The sequence below is a fragment of the Elephantulus edwardii genome, unplaced genomic scaffold, assembly GCF_000299155.1.
Source record: "Elephantulus edwardii isolate Elephantulus edwardi_28Jun2011 unplaced genomic scaffold, EleEdw1.0 scaffold00088, whole genome shotgun sequence".
NCBI lineage: Eukaryota > Metazoa > Chordata > Mammalia > Macroscelidea > Macroscelididae > Elephantulus > Elephantulus edwardii.
Genome location: NW_006399838.1, coordinates 5,658,850 through 5,682,164, shown reverse-complemented (window position 1 = coordinate 5,682,164; position 23,315 = coordinate 5,658,850).

Below are 23,315 nucleotides of genomic sequence, written 5' to 3'. Positions count from 1 at the left end.
AAAGAAAACGCTTGCCAGATAATCCAGGGAAAGTGAATTGAGAGAGTTCTTGGACTTCATTATTCCTCCGTGTCACGTTTGACATCCCAACCTAAACTTGGGGGAAAACCATCTTTTCATGATAAAGATATTTCTACTTCTTTTTTAATAAAAATTAGATCATATTAGCCAAACAACAAACTGGAGTAAAATTTTCACTTTGCATTCCCCCCCCCACATTGCTTTGGCTTCTTACCAAAACAATCCTCATTATTTATCATTTTAATTTATGCAAGTAGATAGCTCTTTCTCCACAACTTTACTCCAAAAAAAAATATATAGGCAATCAATTATACAAAAGCCAGTATATGGACTTTTTTTTTGATTGAGAATTCCTATGAAAACAGTTTAACCACCTAAAATATCCTGAACTACCATTAATTTCAAAACCATTCATACCACATAAGATTTGGCAAATTCCTGCCCTTAAGACAAATAGTTCGGCGCAGGAAGGGAAGGCCCTCTATGAGGTGGATTGATTCAGTGATTGGGGTAATCGGGATGGGAGTGTCAGAGGCAGTGCAATTGGCACAGGACAGAGCAGGGTTTAGGGCTGTTGTACATAGGGTCGCTATGAGTCACAAGCAACTCGAGGGCACATAACAACAACAATTGTTCTTGCGTGTTACCATGGAAACAGTGAACTCAAAACACAGCAGCTAGTACATTGTTCAGCTCTAGACTTCCTACTGTAGATTTGAGTAAATGATTTTAGCTTACTTATTTGAGAACATAGCACTATTTCTTTAGGACAAAGATGGTCAACATTTAGACATAATCAGTATGGCAATAAGAATGATATTTTTGTGCTACCCTTTCTCATAGGTAAAAAATATAGCTATTCATTCCTTAGAGCATTAGGGCTTGGTTTCATCAAAGGGCTGAAAGATGCTTTATATTTGGTAAATAAGGCAAGTGGCTATTTTTTTCCCTTTTCCTTTTTTTTTTTAGCTAGATCACCAAATAAGGAGAATTGAAGGCTGTTTCCTTTGCGGATGCATTGATTATTATTCTTCATCTTCCTGCCCTGCAGGCTACATAGAACAATGGGATAGTGCACCTATTTTGCAAGGCAACACAGTTGTGGTCTTACAGTTTCACCATTATGAAACCCCATTATTGATGTGATCTCATACAAACACAACTTCTTCCCAGAGGAGATTACTAGGGAACGAACGTCCACAGGGTTATTGGTTCTGCTTTGTATTTGTTTTGCTCTGAAGACAGCAGAAGCAGCACTGCTATGTTTAAATTATTCTATTTCAAGACAGGTGCAATTAGAGAGGCCAGAATCCTACCAGGGGCAGTTTTTCAGATGCGTGGGGACTCACTCACTAGCATTTCATGATAACATAAAAAGAAAATGTCTTAAAGTGATGTTTAAATATATGAAAAAATAATAAAATGTATGAATCACCAAAGAATAATCAAAGACACCATCTCTTTCCACATTCTTGCCATTACCAGTAAAACGAAATTGGTCCTTTTGAGGGAGTCTCCGCTTACCTCGTGCTCAAGCGCTCCCATGGAATTTTGAAGCTGGTTAACAGTAGCAGTTTGGCCGCCTACTGAGAGTTTTATTCGTCAATGGCCAAATCACTCAAGAAACAGAATACTTTCAGTGCTTAGTCTAAAACTGTTCCTGCTGCTGCAAACAATGAAATTACTTCATTGTTGCAAGTACAGAAAAAGTCCAACTCTGTAGGTTTTCCTCCTTGACTCCATATGGAAAATATTTCCGTAATAGTTCATTAATGTCTTTCTTTCCAATAATTAAAGTATGAATATTTAATCATGTAATTTCATTCCAGCTCAGCAGAGAGATTTATGAGCGTAATTTCTACCCCAGTTCTTAAAGGATGGGGCAACCCTTGCAATCTAGGAGATGGTGTGTCTCTTTCTCAGCACTTGAGCTGCCGTTCATCTCCATGGCATCCACGTAGGCTGTGTCTGATCTGTAAATATCAGCTTCGTGAGGGAGCTCGTGGGAAAGAAGCTGCCACTTTGAATCTGTCCTGTTGGAGAGCTTGAGTCTGAAGTGCGTCACCTTCCCGGATTCCTTGGCTGGGAGGTGGCGCTTGGGGAACTGTTTTGCTGCCTTTCAGAAGCCGCAACGCTCTCCCGTCCACAGCCAGCCAGGACAGATGGGCAGTGTTGCTTGACGAGGAACCCCTGCATCTCTGCTTTAAAGGCTGTACTGTATTTTTGAAGTGTTGGAACTGGCAGCTCTGGCAGCCACTGGCCACAGCCAAACAATCCTCCATTCAATCTAAAGAGCCCAAACCCAGATTCAGTGGAAAGTTGTGATGGGGCGCACAGAGGGGGGCCTCTCTGCTGTACTGAAGGGTGAGGGTTATGTGGGGCGCCCCAAAGATTCCAGAGGGGCGAGTTCGGCAGTCGTCATACAACATCTATTATGCCCGTTTTCACAAGGAGGATTTACAGACCGGCAAAAAACGTGGAGGGAGAGCGCTTACCGTGGTCGGCTTCTCTCACTGGTGCCACACAGTTCAACGCGCCCCAGATCTTCAAGCAGCAGGCTTCAGCCTTGCCGCCTCACTCAGAGGCCTCTTCAAGCACGCCTGATTTTGCAGGGCTAACATTTCTAAGTAAACAGCAGAATAAAGTGCCCCTTATGAAGATGCAGGAGGGTTGGAGAGCAGAGGTGAGGGAAGATTTGCAATTAGGGCAAGGCGAGGCTCAGCAAGACCGAGAAAGAAAGAAAGAAGAGGAGAAGAAAAAGAAGGTGAAATTTGTCTGTTAACAAGTTTACAAAAAACAAACAAACAAAAAAGCCCAAATTTACATCGTTTGGATTTTTTTAAATTTTTTTTTTTTTTTACAATTGGCACATCCCTGGTTTCCCATGAGCTGAGAAATGTGTCCATGAAATCAACTGTCTTCTTTAAAAAAAATTTTTTATTATTAATTTTACTGAAAATTTAGAGACTTTGGAGTTCCATTCATTCACTGTTGCACTTTTCTCCCTGCACAACCCCCCTTCACACCCAGTACACTCTTCTCTTTGAAAAGTAAAATTCTTTCATTGCTTTACAATCCCTCCCCCAAGTCCACTCCACTATGCAGCCGTGGCTCTGGACTCCCGTCATGACAAAATCAACTGTCTTCTAACCGTATTTTGCTGGCCCACACAGAGAGCTGCCTGGGTTGGTGGGGTGCCACTCCTTTCTGTGTGTTTATGTCCTCAAGGAGATGAAGGTCTAGGTTGAGGGAATGGAATGACAGGACAGGACTGGTTCTCCAGAGGATGAAGATGAAGACAGCCAGGAAGAACAGGCCGCGTTCACCTCTCACACAACTGCTCTCTCCCTGCTCTGTGTTGAACACTTTCACAGCCACTGAGTATCAAAGAAGCTGTATTACTGCATTCCTTTTCCCTTTCCATGTTCCTCAAAATGCTGAGAACTTTTGTTCCATAGTTGGCTGGATATTCTCTAGAAAATGCATCATCTAGGCCAAACTCATAACTTCATAGACAAAGAAAGTGAAGGGCAGAGAAGCCAATAAAAATTTGCAAGGATGTACCTCTCTGTGTGAGAGCTAAGCCTAGAATCTGCATTGAAGTCCATGGGCTGGCTCTGATTAACCTGTTGCCTTACTGATGGATTTGACCTTATTTGTAAGCGGTGGTGTCCGATGCCATTGAATGAGGTCCCACAGCGACCGTTTGACAGTAGAATGAAACCCTGCCCAGCCATGCACTGTCCTCACACTCTATCCACACACTCTGTTCTTCTTACCTCCCTTGTTGGAATCACTGTGTTGCTGCATCTCATCAAGAGTCTTTCTCTCCATCACTGACTCTCCACTTTTCCAAGCGTGAGGTGTTTTTCCAAAGACTGGCTCCTCTTGAGAACATGAACCTAAGTTAACTCTTAGCCTTCAAAGGCGATGAAGCCACCAGCAGTGTGTACAGATGCACTAACAGCTTGTCCCGGGACTTGCCCTTTGCTGTCTGCTGGGATTGTGCCATTTCCTACCTAGTCACTCTTGGGACAGGAACGGATTGCATATGCTTTGTAATAAACTAAACTTGACCTTACCAGGGCCTGGGTGGGAAATGGGATGGGGAGAAATGGAGTGTAGCTCCTGCTTTCACAGAGTTCATAGTCTTGTGGAGGCACCGACATTGTGTTCTGTCCAGAGAGAACCAACCTCTAACTGACCCTCTTGCAGGTTTTGAGAGGCAATAAAATGCATGACGTCATGCTTGCGAAGGTGGAGGGACAGGGAAAAAGAGTAAGACCTTCAACCAGGATGGACACAGTGACTTCAGCAATGGGCTCAAGCGTCTCGGATAACGAGGATGCCACCGGGTCAGATCTGTTGTTCGTAAGGCTCCTGTGAGCTGTCCGATAACAAATCACACAGAAGGATCCGGTTCCCCTTGCTCCACAAAGCAGCTGCTGGATTCAAGCTGCAGGCGTTTGGATTGGTAATGCCATTCCTTATCACTAAGCCACCAGAGCTCCCTTGTGGAGACACCTGTGGGTATTACGTGTTGTGGCATCAGAACCAACCTTGAGACGACCATAGCAGGTGTGTAGAGGCAGTAACTCGCTCAGGTGGAGATGACGCACCCTCGTCCTGCAGAGCCGCTGGTGGATTAGAACCGTGTGCCTTAGAGGTGGCAGCACAGCTCCTTACCTGACCACGGGGCCACCCGAGCTCCCTCGTGGACGCATTGAGCTGTAACAAATCCCATTCTAACAAAATAAAATCTACAATGCTGGTATTATTGCCCTGGAGTTGACTCACGGTGACCTTATGAACAACAGACCCGGACCTCCTTATAAAGTTTAGGATGTGGCTGTCACTCTGCCAATTCATCTCTTTGAAGGTCTCACTCTCTTTCTCTGTCCCTCCACCTTCCCCAGCATGATGATCTTTTCCAAGGATCAGCCTCTCCTGACATGGTGAGATCAAGTTTCTCTCTCCTTGCCTCTAAGGAACCCTCTACTTGCACTTACTTCAAGATGGATCTGCAAAACAACTATGAGATATCATCTCACCCCAGTCAGAATGGCAAAATTTAACAGAACAACAAACAACCAATGCTGGTGAGGTTGTGGAGAAACTGGAACCCTTATTCACTGTTGGTGGGAGTGTAAAATGGTACAACCACTATGGCTCTTGCTCAAAAAGTTACAAACAGAAATACCATTTGACCCAGGATTTCACTCCTGGGACTATACCCCAAAGAGACCATAACCATCCCCCAAGCAGATATATGCACACCCATGTTTATCGTGGCTTTGTTCACAATAGCAAGGAGTTGGAAACAACACAAGTGCCCAAGAACAAACAAATGGATAGAGAAGCTGTGGTGAATATTCACACAATGGAATATTACACTGCACTGAAAAACAAGGAGCTCAGAAATATTATACAAAATGGGTGACCCGAGAGGACATTTTGCTGAGTTAAGTACCTCAGTCACAAAAGGATAAATACTGCATGGTGCCACTGTTGCAAAACAGAACTGACATCTGGGTTGAGGGATGACTGAGAAAGAGGGGTTCAATAATGTATACTGCATTGAAACAGATGAGGGAGAAAACTGTTTAAAAGGGATATGTGATTAGGTGTTATTGTCATGACAGGAGTCCAGAGCAAAGGCTGCATAGTGGAGTGGACTTGGCGGGAAGGATTGTATAACAATGAAAGAGTTTTTCTTTTACTTTTCAAAGAGAAGAGTGAACTGGAGGGGAGAGCAAGGAGAAAAGTGCAGCAATGAATGAATGGAAATCCAAAAGAGGAGGAGGAGGAAGAAGAAGAATCAGAAAAAGAAGAAGCGGAAGAAGGAGGAGGAGGAGGAGAAGTTGGAATCAAAAATACCATTTGACCCAGCAATTCCATTACTGGGAATATTCACCAGATGCTCTGTTGGAGAAGGAGGGACAATCTCCTCCCGTACCAGTCAGATCCGATTTGATTGTACACACACAAAAATAATTTTTAAAAAGTTAGAAGTAAAAATACTGTATTGTTTAATTTAAGCCTCTGCTCCAGCGACGACATAAAGCCAAATGCCTGCATTCTTCTTTGGCCTTCTTTACTCAGTATCTTGCAGAGTCCTGTATACTATCTTAAATCACTTGGACTTTTCCTTGTATATAAATAAAAGCTCATCTGGTGTGTGTGTGTGGTGGGGGGGGGGGATGTATATGAACTTTGTGAGTAAACCAGTATAAAATTAAACAAATTTTTTTAAAAAATGAAATAAAAGCTCAAAGTTGATTTTAAGACAGGGGTAAGAAAACTTGGATTTCTCTCTTGGGGAAAGTTTCTCTCAACAAGGCTCAGCCCAAGGACGTACTAACCCTCTCCCTTGCTCCCCAAATGCCCCGAGGCAGGTCCTGGACTTTCTTCTTGAGTGACTGGCATCAAGGTGACACCCCCCACACCCTACTGGGTTCCAATCACACCAGAGGGATTCCCAGAAAATCAGGAGTCCCTAGTGATTTCAGAAGGACCAGAGTACCTATGGGAAAGTACAGCCACTGGGCCACAGAGAAAAGCCCCTGACAAGCTGTGGTCAAAGTGTCAGTGAGAGAGAGTCCCTGGCATTTCAGAAGACTCTGTTACCCTGTCTTTGTCCTTCTTAGCACATGTCATTCATTTCCAGGCTGTCTCCATAGCAGAGTCCAAAGAACACCTTGGTATGTGTGGGTGAGTGTTATCTGGCAGTGACTTTGCCAGCCATGGGTATTTGTTGAGTTCACGGTCAAAGCTGCTGCTTTGCTTAAAGGTTAAAAGTAATAAGATCTCTTTGTGTCTTTGTGGTCTGACTTTTCATGGGCTGTTATGAAGGTTGAGAAGAGGAAATGCATCCATATAATTTGCATGTAAATGTTCTAAAAATACTCACTGAGAAGGAAAAAGTATACTTTAATATATGCTTCGAGAGAACAACATTTCAATTCTTATGATCCTAGTAAGTCTCTGGCAATCAGAAAAAGAAATCAATTCATTTAGAATTAATTTTCTTTATTGTGATATTTCAGACAGCAAGAGTTATGTTCAGTGCTTCAGTAAACTAGATGCATATACTTATTAAACTCTGACCACAAAAAGGAAGTTCAAACAGAGATTATTTCAGAACGTTCCCTTCTTCCATTCCCTTCCCTCAACAAACTTGCATCAACTCTTGCCTTGTGCCACAAGCTAGGTCCCTCCAAGTGCAGCCCTTCCCGAGTTTATCAAGAACCAAGTTGACAAGGTTCATACTCATTGCCAGTTCTTTTCATAATAACCCACAAGGAAGTCACATGGCAGGGAGCAAATTCAAAAGGCGTTTTCTGATTTCTCTGAATTAGAATACGAAATTTTCCTCCTGCAGAAGATGAAATCTTGAGGGAAACCAAGTGGGCAATGAAGAGTTTGCTCTCTGTCCTCCAAGATGTCAGAGAGGGCAAGCCTGACGGGCGTTTCCCCAGGGCCACTTGAAAGACGCTGCTGTTACCTGCTGAATCACCCTCCCCACATCCTGGTCCCACAGCCTGCTCCTGGGAGGTGTTTGCCCTTTCAGCACTGACCACACTTGCTCAGAACGATGACATCACCACCTGCCTGAGTTTCAGGGATGGACACAGACACAGGGCCCATCCTGCGGAGGTAACAAGGCCACCCTTTCCTGTCTATTCAACCTAGCCCTTTAAGGACAAATAATGATGGTTCTTCAATACATTTCCTCACTATTTCCATTGCCTCTGAAGTCTGGTGGGGAAAGCACTTTTCTTATCTCTCTACGTGGAAAACTAGTACGGAAAGAGGGCATTAGCACAGGAAGCTTCAACAATAACAGTCATTTTATAAACCCAGTGAGAACGAACATTTATGGAAACATACGTCCACTGCTCTTGAGAGGAGTCTGACTCCCAGTGACCCTCCACCAGGTTTCTGGGGCTGGAACCCTCGTGGGAAGAAACTGTCCATCTTTTTCCTAAGGAGAAGCTGGTGACCTTTCCCTGAGCAGTACAATATGATCAACACTGTCAAAGTTCTTTGACAAGACACATAGATTAGGAAATTTGGATCCTGAATTCGATTTTCACCTTCCTTTGTAACCTAAGGATCTTCAAACAGTATGAAACGTGGCATTCCTCTGTAGGAATGAATGTGCACAACTGATAGTTTGTGGTAAATATGGAACAAACTGGGTGAAAGGCAGAGATGATTGGGAGGAGAAAATCAGGACATGAGCTAATAAAGAAGAAGGTCAGGATCAAGAAAAGAATTTGTCAACGCAAAATTAAAGATGCTGCAAAGACCAACATCGTTTTTCTCCCAATAATATCAACAAACTGAAGAAGCAACTTTCTGCTGCTGGCTCAAAACATCAGGCAATGGTGTAGCCTCTGTGGAAGGCGGTGTGGCGATTTCTCAAAAAGTTGCAAATAGAAATACCATTGACCCACCCATTCCACTACTGGGAATAAACCCTAAAGAAATCATATCTACAACCAAAGCAGATAGATACACACCCATGTTTATTGGGGTTTTGTTCACAATAGCAAAGAGTTAGAAACAACCCAAGTGGCCATCAACAAATGGATAGAGAAGCTGCGGTGCATTCACACAATGGAATACTGTGGTGCATTAAAAAAACAAGGAACTTATGAAATATTATTCAAAATAGGTGACCCTGGAGGATATTATGCTGAGTGAAATATCTCTGTCACAAAAGGACAAATACTGCATGGTGCCACTGTTGTAAAGTAGGATTGATAACAGGGTTGGAGGGAGACTGAAAAAGATGGGATAAATAATATATACTGCATTGAAAGAGATGAGGGAGACAACTGTTTAAAAGGAATATATGATTAGGTATTACTGTCATGATAAGACAGAAGGCTGCATAGGGGAGTGGATTTAGTGGATTTGGAGTGGAGGGACTGTATAACAATGAAAGAGTTTTACTTTTTAAAGAGAAGAGCAAACTTAGTTGAGGGAGGGAGGTTGGACAGGGAGAAAAGTGCAATAATAGATGAATGGAAATCCAAAGTCTCTGTAAACTTTCATTAAAATTAATAAATAAAATAAAATAAATCTGTCTTTAAGGAAAAATAATATTTGAGAAGACATTACAATAGATTATTTGATCAGTTGTAATGACTAGTATAAAACAAGGTGCATTTGAATGATTGAATGAGACCTAATAAAAATGGGGAAAAAAATTTGCTTAAAAATCCTTGTGCTACCATAATGACTAAGAGGATTTTTTACATTTTTTTTATTATTATTATTCTTTTGTGTGTGTGTGTACTGTCAATCGGATCTGACTGGTACAGGAGGCGATTATTCCTCCTTCTTCAGCAGAGCACCTGGTGGATTTGAACTGTGCACCTCTGGGATTGTAGTGCAGCTTCTTGGCACTAAGAGAGGATCTTTTTTAAGCTGATGATCTTGGCCCGCTCCAATATGCTCGCACTTCCTTCTAAGCAGAGTCATTGGGTGAGGAGTGCCCATTCAAAGCCCACGCTGACTCATAGGCCCCTTCCTGAGTGACATCAGTGCGTGCTGGACTCGATTCCCACCGAGTTCCCGGGAGTGATGAGCTGTTTCTCCTCTCAGCCTCAGAGCACCCTGCATTACTGTGCAAACCTGGGGTTCTGAGCAGCTTGCACTGTCAAAGATAGCAGAAACATATGTTCAAGTCAGTAAACTCTGATTGGACATCTTTTTGGCTTTGAGTATCACACTGGAGGTACAAAGATAATTAACACATGGGCCTGCCTTCATGAAGCAAGGAGAGGCTTGTAAACAAACTCTGACCTGACCTCCTGAGTTCAATGACATGAACACATGCACATTGTGACATGGCAGGAAGTAACTAACTCCTTCTGGGAAGTCTTCGCGGGGGGCCAGAGAAGGGGAAGAAAGAAGAGAGGAGGATTGACACAGCATTTTGAAATTTAGTAAAAATTGAGTTTAAGCTCCATTTAACACAAATGCATATATCCATGCACACATACAAACAAGTGTGACTAGGTAGACCAGAACAACTTAATTAGAACTTCTATATTTAGAAGTTATTGTATTTAAGTTTATGACTACAAAATAAAAAACAAGAAATCATCCCCAAATAACACTTATTATTTCTTCAGAACATATACTGTATTCTAAGTGCTTTACTTATCACCAGTCAATTCTCATAACAACCCTAGACTGCAGGCACTATCACTATGCTGATTTAACATAGGAGGAAATGAAAGCATAGCCGATTAAAGAAAACCTTTCCCAAGATTGTACAGCTGTTCATTAAGAAATTGGAATTCAAAGCCAGCCAGGGAGGAGGAGGAAGTGATTAACTCCTGAGAAGGCCTCTCAGAGTAACAAAAGACGAGGGCAAGGATGTGGATTATCCTGACTCTTGAATTCTTTATAAAAATTCTGTTTCAAAAACGTAGAGGTTAGGGTTCCGTGACCAGTTTAAGCAGGCCCTTTACTGCAAGATCTACTTTTCTTTATTTTCATTACTGTTTTGAGCAAATACAATACAATACAATACAATACAATACAATACAATACAATAAAAAGATATGTCTTGGAGAATGTGTAGCCAAAATACTCCTTGGAGGCAAAGAAATGAAACCCCATCTCACATACTTTGGGCACGTTGCGAAGAGAGACTTACTTCTTGGAGAAGGACATAATGTTTGGAAAGGAGGAGCCATGGCAAACGAGAGGAATTTCCTTCACCAGGTGGATTGGCATGGTCACCACAGCAAAGAACTTGAGTGTGCCAGAGATTATGATGGCCCAGGAGAGAACAGAGTTCAGATCCGTGAGTCATAGGATCTGTACAAGGTGGACAGTGTTTGGTGGAGCTCCCCGGTTAAAACAAGCTTGGCAGCAGGCATGGCCTCCACTTCTGTAAATAGCTTCCTTCCAGAAACCCTAAGAACCTGGAGAAAGGATGAAAGTCACACAAGTGTCGAGGACTCTCGTTCATAGGGTCGCTATGAGTCACCTACGACTTAACAGCACCTAACAACAACAACATTTTGAGCAAATATATTTATGTGTGTACATGTGTTAAGAGACACAGCTTGCAATGATCTCACATCGCCGTGTGTGACAGAAAGTGCATTTTCCCATTTTACAGATAAGAAGATGGAGGTATAGAGAGATTAAGACACTTGGAAGTGTTCTGGAAAAAGATAATGGTGATGGTTGCACAACACGGTAAACAGACTAAAAACTGCTTACTAACTTTATGTAAATTATTTCTCAGTAAAAAGAAATAACCCTTCTACTGTGTAGTAAAGTGTGCTGTCAACCCAATGGAAGATAGTTCAAGTCCACCAGCTGTTCCAGAGAAGAAAGATGGACAATCTCCACTGGTAAGTTTTCAGAGAAAATTTACAGCCTCTGAGAATTCATTGAAAGGTCAGCTATGAGTCAGTCCCAACTCAACAGCACACAACAACAACAATACTAAGTGGTCATGCATACGTCTATAGCCTATGCTTATGCCCATATGTATGCTGAGCGTACGTATACTTTATACTTTAGCATAATAAGATGCTGAGTAAAGAAAAGAAATGAAAGGGCAGAAGACAAAGTCTGGTGTTCAGGTTTTATTGTGCAAAATGACCTTGATGTTCCTAGCCATTGACTTTGACTTTGCCATGTGAGTGGGTGGGGAATATGTGTTAAGGCATATTAGTCTATCCACTAAGGAAATGGCTAGTCTCACCACTGAACTGAGCTGATTCAGCAGCAGAATTTGAGGCTCTCACCACCAGCAAAGACGCAAGAGAATGCAGTGCACCCTTCCTGGCCAGAGATTCTTGCTCCAGCCAGACCTACAAGAGAGCAGCCAGCATCCTAAGCGGAGAACCAGAAAATATGCATGAGACAGAGCTGATTCTGGGACTACTACGCCATGGACCCAGAGCTAAGAGCCTTCGCCAAAGTTTATTGGAAGACTGGGAAGCGGAGGGGAACAGTAATTGGCAGGATGAAGCCTAAAGCCACAAAGCTGATAGCTGAGATGCCTATGAGAACATTTCGGAAACTGACCAGACTGAGTGATTGCATCTGCTACAACCTGAATTATGGCTTTTTTACTTCCCTAATCACAATGAATTTTAGACCCAGTAAGATTTGGGGCAGTAAGATCGGTGTTGGAATGAGTAGAAAGAGGTGTGGGAACGGACAGAATATGTCTGATCTCATGGGAGTTGGTTTTGTGTGGTGGATGTTGTTGATGGGGCCAGTTCCCCCTTACGGAGTTGGTGGAGGTCAGATATGGCTGTCTCCAAGCCACCCTTCTTTCTTTTTTTTTTTAAATAAATTTTTTTATACTGGTTTACTTACAAAGTTTATAAGCATTGTTTTTCACAAGATAATGCATTTTACAAGAGCATCAACAGAATCTAAGTTGTAGAACTGATGGGCTGCTATGTTGGGACCAACACATAGCTGCCCCTTCGGAGGAATTTTCAGAAGCAGTTAATCTCACGGAAGAAGGATGCCCATCCTTTCCAGACAGAGCTGCCAGCGGAGTCGAACTGGGTGCATCCAGGACTTCAGTGCCCTTGCTCTTCCCACAAAGGTTTACACAGCCATAAAGTTAATGTTTTCACTTCCCAGAAGGATAAATAAAGTTGGTAAATAGGGTATTATAACTTTGTGACATGCCTCATGTGAAAAGATGTGTTAATAAATATGTGTTGAAGGAGTTCCAGATAGTCTTCTTTGCAGGCTTTTAGATGTGAGGCAAGTTTAAAAGAACAAACAAACTCAAAACTCTAAAAGTTATGGAGTGGCAAAATTTATGTTTTCTTTTGTAAGACCCAATTGAATGGAAAAATGAGAAGTATTAACTGTATCTTGTTAAAATACTCTTGATTAAATTATAGATCATAGTCGACCAAATCTTAAGAAAATGTTGCTAGAGCTGATGAAACATGGATATATTTTTAAAAAGAAAACTTTTAATGTTAGTAGCATCTATTTATTAAAAAATATAATATGTAAAAGCACTGACTTTGGGGTCAGATGTACCCATGAATCACACTTTTAATTCTTATAGGTTCATAAAGAGGGGAAATTTCCACTCTCTTCTTCTAAAGTGAAGTAGAAACAGATCTTACAAAGATATAAGGAATTAATGAGATCTAATAAAAGTTAGAAATTCTCATCATTACTGTTCTTGTGAAAGCAAAAAGGAGAAAGAGGTTATCTTTTCTTTGGAGAAGAGAAGAAGGAACCAGAGATAAATTCAAAGAAGAAAAATATTTAAGATGCTCATTAAGTTGTCTTTGAGGGCCTTGAGTCAAGTACAACTCATAGCAAATCTATGAACAACTCTGAACTCTGTCTTATACTTTGCCTCCTTTTTATCCTTGACACATTTGAGTTCATTGCCACAGACACTATCAATCCATCTCTTTGAGGGTCTTCGTGTCCTCCCCTGTCCATCTCTCCAAGCCTGGTGGCCCTTTCCAAGGAATAGCTTCTTTTAACAATATGTCCAAAGTATCTAAGACAAACCTTCACCATCTTTGCCTCCAAGGAACATTCTGGTTGCACTTTCTCCAAGACTTATCTATTAATTCTTTTGGCAGCCAATGGGATATTGAGTATTCTCTTAAACACCATATTCTTCTTCTTTCATCTTTTTTAAGATGAGCCCATAAACTAAACTCTGTACCCCCAAAATACATGTACATGCTATAATTGTTGTTGTTGCTATGTGCCATCGAGTCGCTTGCGTCTCATAGCGACCCTATGTATAAGGGCTCTAAACGCCGTTCTATCCTGTGCCAACCTAGCCATCCCAAATGCACTCACTCCCACCACTCCAGTCATAGAATCAATCCATCTCATCGAAGGTCTTCCTCTCCTTCGCTGCCCCTCCACTCTGACAAACATGATGTCTCTCTCTAATATAGGAGCTATAAAATGATACTTCATGATCTGGGGGGGAACCCCACAAAAGTGTAGAAAGACTAAAAGTAAAATCCAACACTTCCTAATCCCATTATAGCCCTAAACTTGAAGAAATAGTATTTACTCTAGGGTGCTGTTTTTATGGTTAATCTTGCTAAGACTGCTGTTTTTGTTGATTGCTGTCAAGCACAACTCATAGTGAGTGACCCCATGAACAAAGGGCCTGAAGTCCTTCCACAACCATCGCCACTTATCAAAGTTCACAGAGTTTCCAGAGGCATGCAGTTTAGGAAGTGGATGCCACTCCTGCTTCCAAACCTGTCTTAAACCTGGAGCTTCATCAAACACTGCCCACCGTGGGTAACCAGTATGGCATTTCACACCCCAGTGGCACAAGGTTCAGCATCACAGCAACCCCAGGTTACCTCAGTACAGCATATTGATGAAGAGTGCTATACCACTTAGAAGAATGTTCCTCCAAAATATGATAACAGTCGACTTTTAAATACAAAGGCCCTCCCCAAGGTCTTGTAGTCGACTATTTATGACAAGGCCCAGGTCCATGTAGTCCCAGCTTAGCCAGCTGTATGCACCTGTATGCCTAACATGACCCTTTCCATCTGTGGCTCAGTTCCCCAATTCCTCTATGGTCCTTGGAATCACATTCACTAGAAGGTCTCCCAGAGACTCAGACCTGGCAGGCGAATGACTCACATGACCATAGTTAGGCAAGCTGGTCTTGGAGAAATTGGTGAGTGATAAGTCAGGATTCTGTAGACTATCATTTGAGACACATCTAAATGGTGACTGTGAGCGATGCAGGCTGGTGTCGTAGAGACTGGTGAGCAGCTGGGATCTATGGCCAAGGCAGGTGAGCTTTTCCAAAGGAAAAAAGCAATTGGTGCTGAGGTCCCATGAGCTTATATAAGCCTCTAGTAGGGTGGGCATCTGAAGAGGTTATTTGTTGTGTTGATTGCCTTCAAGTCAAACATGACTCATAGCAACCCTACGAACAAAAGACCTAAAGTCTTTCTATAACTATTGACATTTATCAAAGTTCAGAGTTACTGAGGCATGTTGTTTAGGAAGTGGATGCCACTCCTGCTTTCAAAGACATCATAGTACTAGGGATATCATTGTTGTCAGATGGGTCCTGGCTGAAAATAAGGAATACCAGAAGAATGGGTATTTATGCTTTATGACTATGCAAAGGCATTTGACTGTGTGGATCAAAACAAGTTGAGGCTGACATTGAAAAAAAAAGGAGTTCCAGAGTACGTAATTGTGTTCATGCAGATCCTATACCTGGACCAAGAGGCTGCTGTGTGAACAGAGCAGGGGAACACTGCATGGTTTAAAATTGAGAAGGCAGTGTGTCAGGGTTGTATTCTCTCTCCAAACGTATTCAATCTACATGCAGAGCAAATTATCCAAGAAGCTGGACTTATGAAGAAGACAGCGTGTGACATCAGGATTGAAGTGAGACGCATCAGTAACCTATGTTATACAGATGACACAACCTTACTTGCTGAAAGTGAGGAGGACTTGAAGCACTTGTTGCAGAAGATCAGGGAATTCAGCCTGCAGTATGGATTGCATCTCAATATCAAGACAACAAAGATTCTTATCACTGGACCAATAGACAGCATCATGATGAATGGAGAGAAGACTGAATCTGTCAATAGCTTCATCTTGCTTAGATCCACAATTAACACCCTTGGTACCAGCAATCAGGAAATAAAGAGACACACTGCACTGGGAAAATCTGCAGTTAAGGACCTTTCCAAATTATTGAGGAGTGATGATGTCCGTTTGAGGACTAAGGTGCATCTGATTCAGGCCATAGTCTTTCCAATTACTTGCTATCTGACAGCTGAACAATGAATAAGGATGACAGAGAAAAAAAAAAGAATTGACACCTTTGATTTGTGGTGTTGGAGAAGAGCTCTGAACATTCTATGGACGGCCAACAGAACAATCAGATATGTCTTGAAGAGAGTGCGCTGGAGAGCTCTTTGGAGGCAGAAATGATGAGGCTTTGTCTCACATAGTTTAAACATGCTGACAGGAGGGGCTGTTCCATGTAGAAGGATGTAATGTTCAAAGGGTAGAGGGTCGATGAGGGAGAGGAAGACCCTCAACCAGGTGGACTGACACGGTGACTACTGCGAAGGGCTCTTGTGTGTCAGGAAGGGTGAAGGTGGCACAGGACAGAACAGGGTTCAGATATTTTGTTCGCTATGAGTGGTACTTGATGGCACCTAACAACAGTCAGCTAAGGCTTGTATCCCATCCTCGTCCTCTCTCCTTAATACAATAGTTACTTCAGCACAAATTAAACAATTACAATTGGCTAGAGAAGACCTCTGAACGAGGTGCCATCTGTTGTTGGTAGGTGCCAACTATGACTTACAGTGACCCTGCAAACAGATTAAAGTTTGTCCTGTCACATCCTGCAAATCTCCATCATGCTCAAGCCCATTACTGTAATGTCTGGGTCCATTCATCTCACTGATGGTTTCCTCTCTTCCATTGACACTCTATTTTTTTTCAAATATGATCTCTTTTTCTGAGGACAAAAATCCCCTAACAACATATTAAACTATATGAGACGAAGTTTCACCGTCTGGCCTCTATGGAACCCTCTGGGAAGACTTTGTCTAGAACTGTTGTTGTGTATCATTGAGTCAGATTCAACCCGTAGCTAAGCGTCCGGTCGGTTTTCAGAAGCAGTTTATTGCATGAGAGGGAATTGCCCATCCGTCTCCTATGGAGCAGCTAGTGGATTCAAACTGCCTGCCTTCAGGATTGCAGCTCAGCTTCTTGCCACTAGGCCACCAGTGCTGTAGAACAGATTTGTTTTTTTCCTTTCATAGACCATGGGATATCCAATACTCTTCTCCATTATCACAATTCAAAGGCATCAATTCTTCAGTCTTCTATATCCAGTGTCCAACTTTCATATGCCTAGGAAGCAATTGAAAATACCATAGCTTAGGGCAAGTGCACCTTGGTCTTTAAATTGCCATCTTTGTCCTTTAGGACTTTAAAGAGATTCTTGGAAGCACATTTTCCCAGTGTAACATATTCTTTCATTTTTTGAGTGCTGTTATATCAAGGGTACTGATTGTGGAACCAAGTAAAATGAAGTCTTTAGAAATGTCAATCTTTTCTCCATCTATAACAACTTCATCTATCAGTCCAGTGGTGAAGATTTTTGTTTTCTTAATGTGGTGTAATCCAAATCATGATCTCCTTCAGTAAGTGCTTTAATTCTTCTTCATTCTCTACAAAGTTGGATTGATCTGCATATTAATAAGTTGCTAATGAGTCTTGCTCCAGTCCTGATGCTACCGTCTTCTCCATATGGTCAAGTTTCTCTGTTAATTTTTTTCAGCATACATATTAAGCAGATATGTGGGGAAAGGATATAATCCGGATACAAATCTTTTCTGGTTTTAACCCCTTGTTTTGTTCAAATGACTGCATCTTGGGATATGTTCTTTAGTTAGATCTCAGTAAAATTAAAAAAAAAAAGGAAAGTGAGCTGCAAGAAGGGTCCTCAGTTACACCAAGAAATAGTGGCCAGGAATGTAGCTTTTCCTTTTTTGGACCCAAGTTCTTGGCACATGGAGCTCTTTGTTACCAAGGAAGGCTCGAATACATGGAGCTCTCCAGGAGACTCCAAGCCTACAGATGCTAAAGGAGATTAAGACTTCCCTACACATCCGCCATAGTTAACAATCTTGGTACCAGCAGCAAGGAAATCAAGAGACAAATTGCATTGGGAAAGTCAGCTGTCAGGGACCTCTCCAGATTATTGAAGAGCAAGGATGTCAAGCTGGAGACTAAGGTGTGCCTGATATAGGCTATCATCTTCATAATTGCGTGCTATGAGTTGGAGAGCCAGACAGTAACTAGCGATGTTAGAAAGAGAATTGATACCTTTGAGCTGTGGTGCTGGAGAAGAGTGTTGACTATACCATGGAGTGCTAGGAGAACAAACATGGTCGTCCTGGAGAGGGTGAGGCCAGGCTGCTGCTTGGAAGCAAGGATTCTGAAGCTTTGTCTGACATACTTTGGGCATGTTGCAAGGAGGGACTGGTCCTTGGAGAGGGACAACATTCTTGGGAGAGTGGAGGGACGGCGCAGGAGCGGAAGATCCTGGATGAGGTGGATTGATTCAGTAACTGGGGTAGTGGGAAGGAGTGTGTCAGAGACAGTGAGGTTGGTACAGGATAGAGCAGGGTTTGGGGCTGCTGTACATAGGGTCACTGAGTCGCAAGCGACAACAACAACCACAACGCATCCGCCAGAGATAACGAGTGGAGCTTCCCACAAGTGGCGTCCTGACTGAGACAGCTAACCTCCTCAACTGGAGGAGAGTAAGTTTCCATTTGTTAAAGCCGTCCATTTGTGGAACTTGTCATTAGCAGCGTTACGTAACATAAACAGATGATTAGAACAAAAACGTAATTAAATGAATCAGAACATAACCAATATTTGCAAGAACATGGAGAAGGCAAAATCCTCGTAAACTACTGATGAAAATGTAAAATGGTGTAAATGTTGTGGAAATAGTTTGACAGTTCTCAGAAAATTGAATAGAGAAACTAATGACTCAACAGCTCCCTAATTTTACACAGCAGCTCCAGCGTACATATTTATCTGAAAGAAATGAAAACATACCCCATGCAAAAGAACCCTTACATACAAGCATCATAGCAGCATTATTCATAATAGTTAAAAATACAGCCTAAATGTCGACTCACTGGTGAATGAATAAAGTAGTGTGGCACACACATTGCTATTCAACCATAAAAATCAGGTGCTGATAACTGTAATTATTTTGAGGATGAACCCAGAAAACACGCCGTTAGATGAAATGAGTCAGTTACAAAAGACCACTTATAAAGTGATCCCATTTATGTGAAATATCAAGAACAGGTTAATTCATGGAGACATAAACCTGGTTGGTGGTTCCCAACGGCTCAGAGGAGGAGGAGCAAGGAGTGAACACTAATGAATACGGAATTTCTCTTGAGGGGGGTGACAGAAATATTCTGAAATTAGATAGTGGGGATAGTTTCACAACACTGCAAATGCACTAAACACCACTGGATTACATACTTTAAAACAGTAATTTTAAATTATGCAGATTATTGCTTAATTTTTTTTTTAAATCCAAGATATGACTTCAGAGGCAAGTGTGGATAGGTGAAAGAGAGCAGAAGCCTGAAAAAAAAAAAGAAGAAGCCTGAAAAAGAGAAGAGCTGATTGGGGGTAAGGGGCTGGGCAGGGAGAAAAGTACAACAATGAATGAATGGAAACCTTAAGTCTCTGTAAACTTTCATTAAAATTAATAACAAAAAAAGCCATTCATCATGGATTGAATTGTGTCCCCCCAAAAACACTCATTCTTCAATTTGTCATTCCTAGCAGAGCAGATATTATGATTATCTGATTCAAATAACCAATATCAATCCATCTCAACACATTAATTGAAGACAAATTGAAAAGAAATGGTATCACATCCATCATCAGAAAGAACACTTCAAGGTCTACTTTGTTTCAGTGCTGTGAGTGACAGCGTACTCTCTATACACATACAAAGATCGGTTAATACAACTGTTATTCAGATATGCTCACCAGACAGGAAAGCCAAAGATGAAGACGTTCCCTGGTGGTAGGGAACTGTGCTGTCAATTCAAGAGCACTTAGTTTGAATTGACTAGCTGCTCTGAGAGAGAAAAATGGACAGTCTCCTCCCATGCAACGTCCAGCCTCTGAAAACCTGCTCGAGAGTCAGCTCTGAGTAGGTTACTAGAGAAGCTAGACTACATGAAGAAGAATGTGGTCTCGGGATTGGAGGAAGATCAATCAACAACTGGCATAATTAAGCAAAGGACACAACCATGCTTGCAGAAAGTGAAGACAACTTGCAGTACTCACTGAAAAAGATCAAAGATTATAGCCTTCAATATGGATTATATCTCAACATCAAGAAAACAAAAATCACTGGACCACTAGATAATAACATCATGATATATGGAGGAAAGATTCAAGTTGTCAACAATTTCATCTTGCATGGATCGACAATCAGCATTCTGAGAGCAGCAGTTGAGAAATCAAAAGATGGGTCGATTTGGAAAAATCTGCTCTCAAGGACCCCTCCAAAGTGCTATAGAGCAATGATGTCATTCTGAAGACTAAGGTGGGCCTGATCTAAGCCATGGTATTTCCAATTGCTTCCTCCATATCTAAAAGTTCAACAATGAAGAAGGATGACTGAGGAAAAATGAATGCCCTTACATTGTGGTGCTGGTGAAGAATCCTGAATATCCCATGGGCTACCAAAAGAACACACATGTCTGTCTTGGACAAAGTGCAACCAGAGTGTTCCCTGTATTTAATGATGCTATGTGGAAAGTATGTACTGATTCCCCCAGGACCTCACAGGCCAAGTTGTTGTAAGAGGATTAAAGATGGAATGCAAGATCTCAAATCTCCTCACAACCGGATCCATAAAAGGCAAGTTCCCCTAGGGTGTGGCTTACAATGGCTTTTCTCTCACAAGAGATAAAGGAGAAGGAAAGAAAAGATGAGAGAAAGACATCTCAGTGCCACCAGGAAAGGACTGACAAAAGCAAAGTGTGTCTTTGCGGATTTAGGTCTCCGCACTAAGAAGACTCGAGAGAAAGCAAAACCGTAGAGACCTTTTGAAGGAATGCCAGACGGACAGATGTTGCAGGAAACAAAGCCTTTCCTCTCGAACACAGAAGGAGGGGCTGACACCCTGAACATGGGCTCCCAGGCCCCTGTGCACTGTGAGACGCCTTGGAGCTGTGGTGTTGGAGGAGAGGACTGAATATCCCATGGACTGCCGGAAGAACACACAGATGTGTCCTGGAGAAGGGGCAGCCAACGCGGTCCTCAGAAGCTGCACTTGATGATGAAACTCCTTCTCACGCACCTGGGACATGTTGTTAGGAAGGGCCAGTCCTGAAAAAAGACATCATGATGGGGAAGGTCAAGGGGTCAGTGAAAGAGAGGCAGACCGTCCACAAGCTGGAGGGATGCAGTGACTGTAGCAATGGGCTTGAGGAGATCAGAGAGGTTGAGGATGTCGTGGGACAGGGCAGGGCTCAGACATGCTGTTCACTGGGTGGTGTGAGTCACAGCAGGCTCACAACAGCCCTGGAAGAGGGGAGGCTTGTGTACATCATGGTGAGTCACTGTTTGTCTGCTGCAGCAGGAGCACTGGATAACCAAGACGCCGTCCCAGCAAGAGAACCAGAACTGAGCCGTGGCTTAGAGGTAGAGAGACAGACGGAGAAGCAGGAGAGAGTTAGGCCAACACTCTCCGGCCGAGGAAAAGAGCCCAGGCAGCCAGCTCCATGTGCGGGGAAGCGCTCCAAGCCTCTTGGAAGAACAGCCTCATTTGATTCCAGACATTGTTATTATTGCACGCAGGGGGACTGAAGAAAAGAAGAGAGACCAAGGTATTGACAGAAAACCCGGCTTCTACTTTCTCAAATGTCTTGAATGTCCCTGTGTAGCAACCGCAAGACTTCCCCTGTTGTCACTTGCTGACTCCTTCTCTCCCAAGGCCATTTATTTCATGCCTAATCGCATTAAAGTTGAGGAGATTTTTGTTTCCGAATCCAAGGCAGTGCAAATGTCGCTGCACTGTGTGTGTGCCTGGCCGTGGCGGTGCGGAATGAAGGAAGTTCTTGCACTGCACACCAGTAAAAGCAATGTGTCACGTCGTGTTGCCAAAAAAGTTGCATCATTTCTAAACTTTCCGGAAGGCTGGATGGATGAGAGGTCATCTATGTTTGTTTTGCGGAGTTTGGCCTACCAGGAAATGTGTGGGTACAGGAGATATTTTGAGCCCATGAGACACTCACTTGAGACGCTTAATCCGGCAGCAGGGCTTTAAACTCGGGTCTCTAACGAGATCTTCTAAAGAGAGTGGCAAATTGCAGAGCATGTGACGGTTTTGGCTGCCCTAACAGAGCCACGTATAAAAACCCTGTTGCCAAACAGAGACAAGAACCAGATGACAGAGACTGAAAACTCACACCACATTCTGCCTTTCTCTGCAAAGGGCTCGTGACATCCTAGTCCAGCCACATTCATCTCTTGCAGAATAAGCCACAGATCCCTATTAATTAAGGCTGCAAACTGACCTCAAAGGAAGATTTGGAAACAAGACTTTTCATGTCAAGTTACTTTATGAATATAATGGAAAGACTTGAACGAGGACGGAAAAAAATATATTCAGGAAGTCGTTTCTACCATTCAGTTGAACAGCTGAGATAATTAAGGGCCCACCAATCTCCGTGCTCCAGCCCTGGAATGGACATTTTATTTGTGGTATTCGCATTATCCATCTTCTGGAAGATAACAGTGGCCCTTCCCTAGAAGAGCCTCTCCTCCCCTCCCCTTTGCATATGGTTCCAGTGGGGCTGCCAAGGAAAATATTACCCCACGCACACCCACATCTCAACTCCATGACACCGAGAGGCATGGAAGAAACCCAACAATAGGAGATAAAGAAACTAACACGCAGACAAAGGCATTGCCAAGAAATAGAAACAGACCTGCCCCACCCCTGAACTGTCTGGGAGCCAGCCAGGCAATCTCCCCTTTGGTTTTGAAGTTCTATCACTTGGAAATGAAAGAATCCTGACTCACACCCAGGAGTTTTCTCTCCTGGTGCACATTCTCCCTGTTGCACCAGTGTGCCCCGCGCTACCCTGGGGCAGTGCACTGAGGGGGACTGACCATGTGGCCTGCGGGGTGGATACTGACTGTCACCCTCCGAAGCCCTGTTTCTAGAAACTGTATGGTAAATGGTGCCTGCAGGATCGTGCTACATGATGTAAGACGTCTATCTTTATTGTACCCATAAAGATCAGCAATTGCTCCCATTCCTAGTACAGCTAAGGGCTGGATAACCTGCTTTTTCTCTAACTTGCTGTCTAGCATTATTTTGCCTCTTCCCCCCTCGCCCCCATGAAATGACTCTAAGAGGAATGTTCCTCCTCAAATCTCTTTTCCCTGGAACCTCACAAAGCTGGTATCATCTGTTCCATGGAGGAGCTATTAATTACCCCAAGTGGAACAAGAACACTTCTCACTAGAGGCTATTTCTTCCCAATTCCTGACTCAAGAATTCTGACCCTTAGAAACACTTGTATTGCCTGCTTTCCTAAAGGCTACAGGCTCACGTCTCAAAAGTCAATCGCTCGTAACAACTAAGTCCTGAGAGAGAGAGAGAGAGAAGAGAAGAGAAGAGAAGAGAAGAGAAGAGAAGAGAAGAGAAGAGAAGAGAAGAGAAGAGA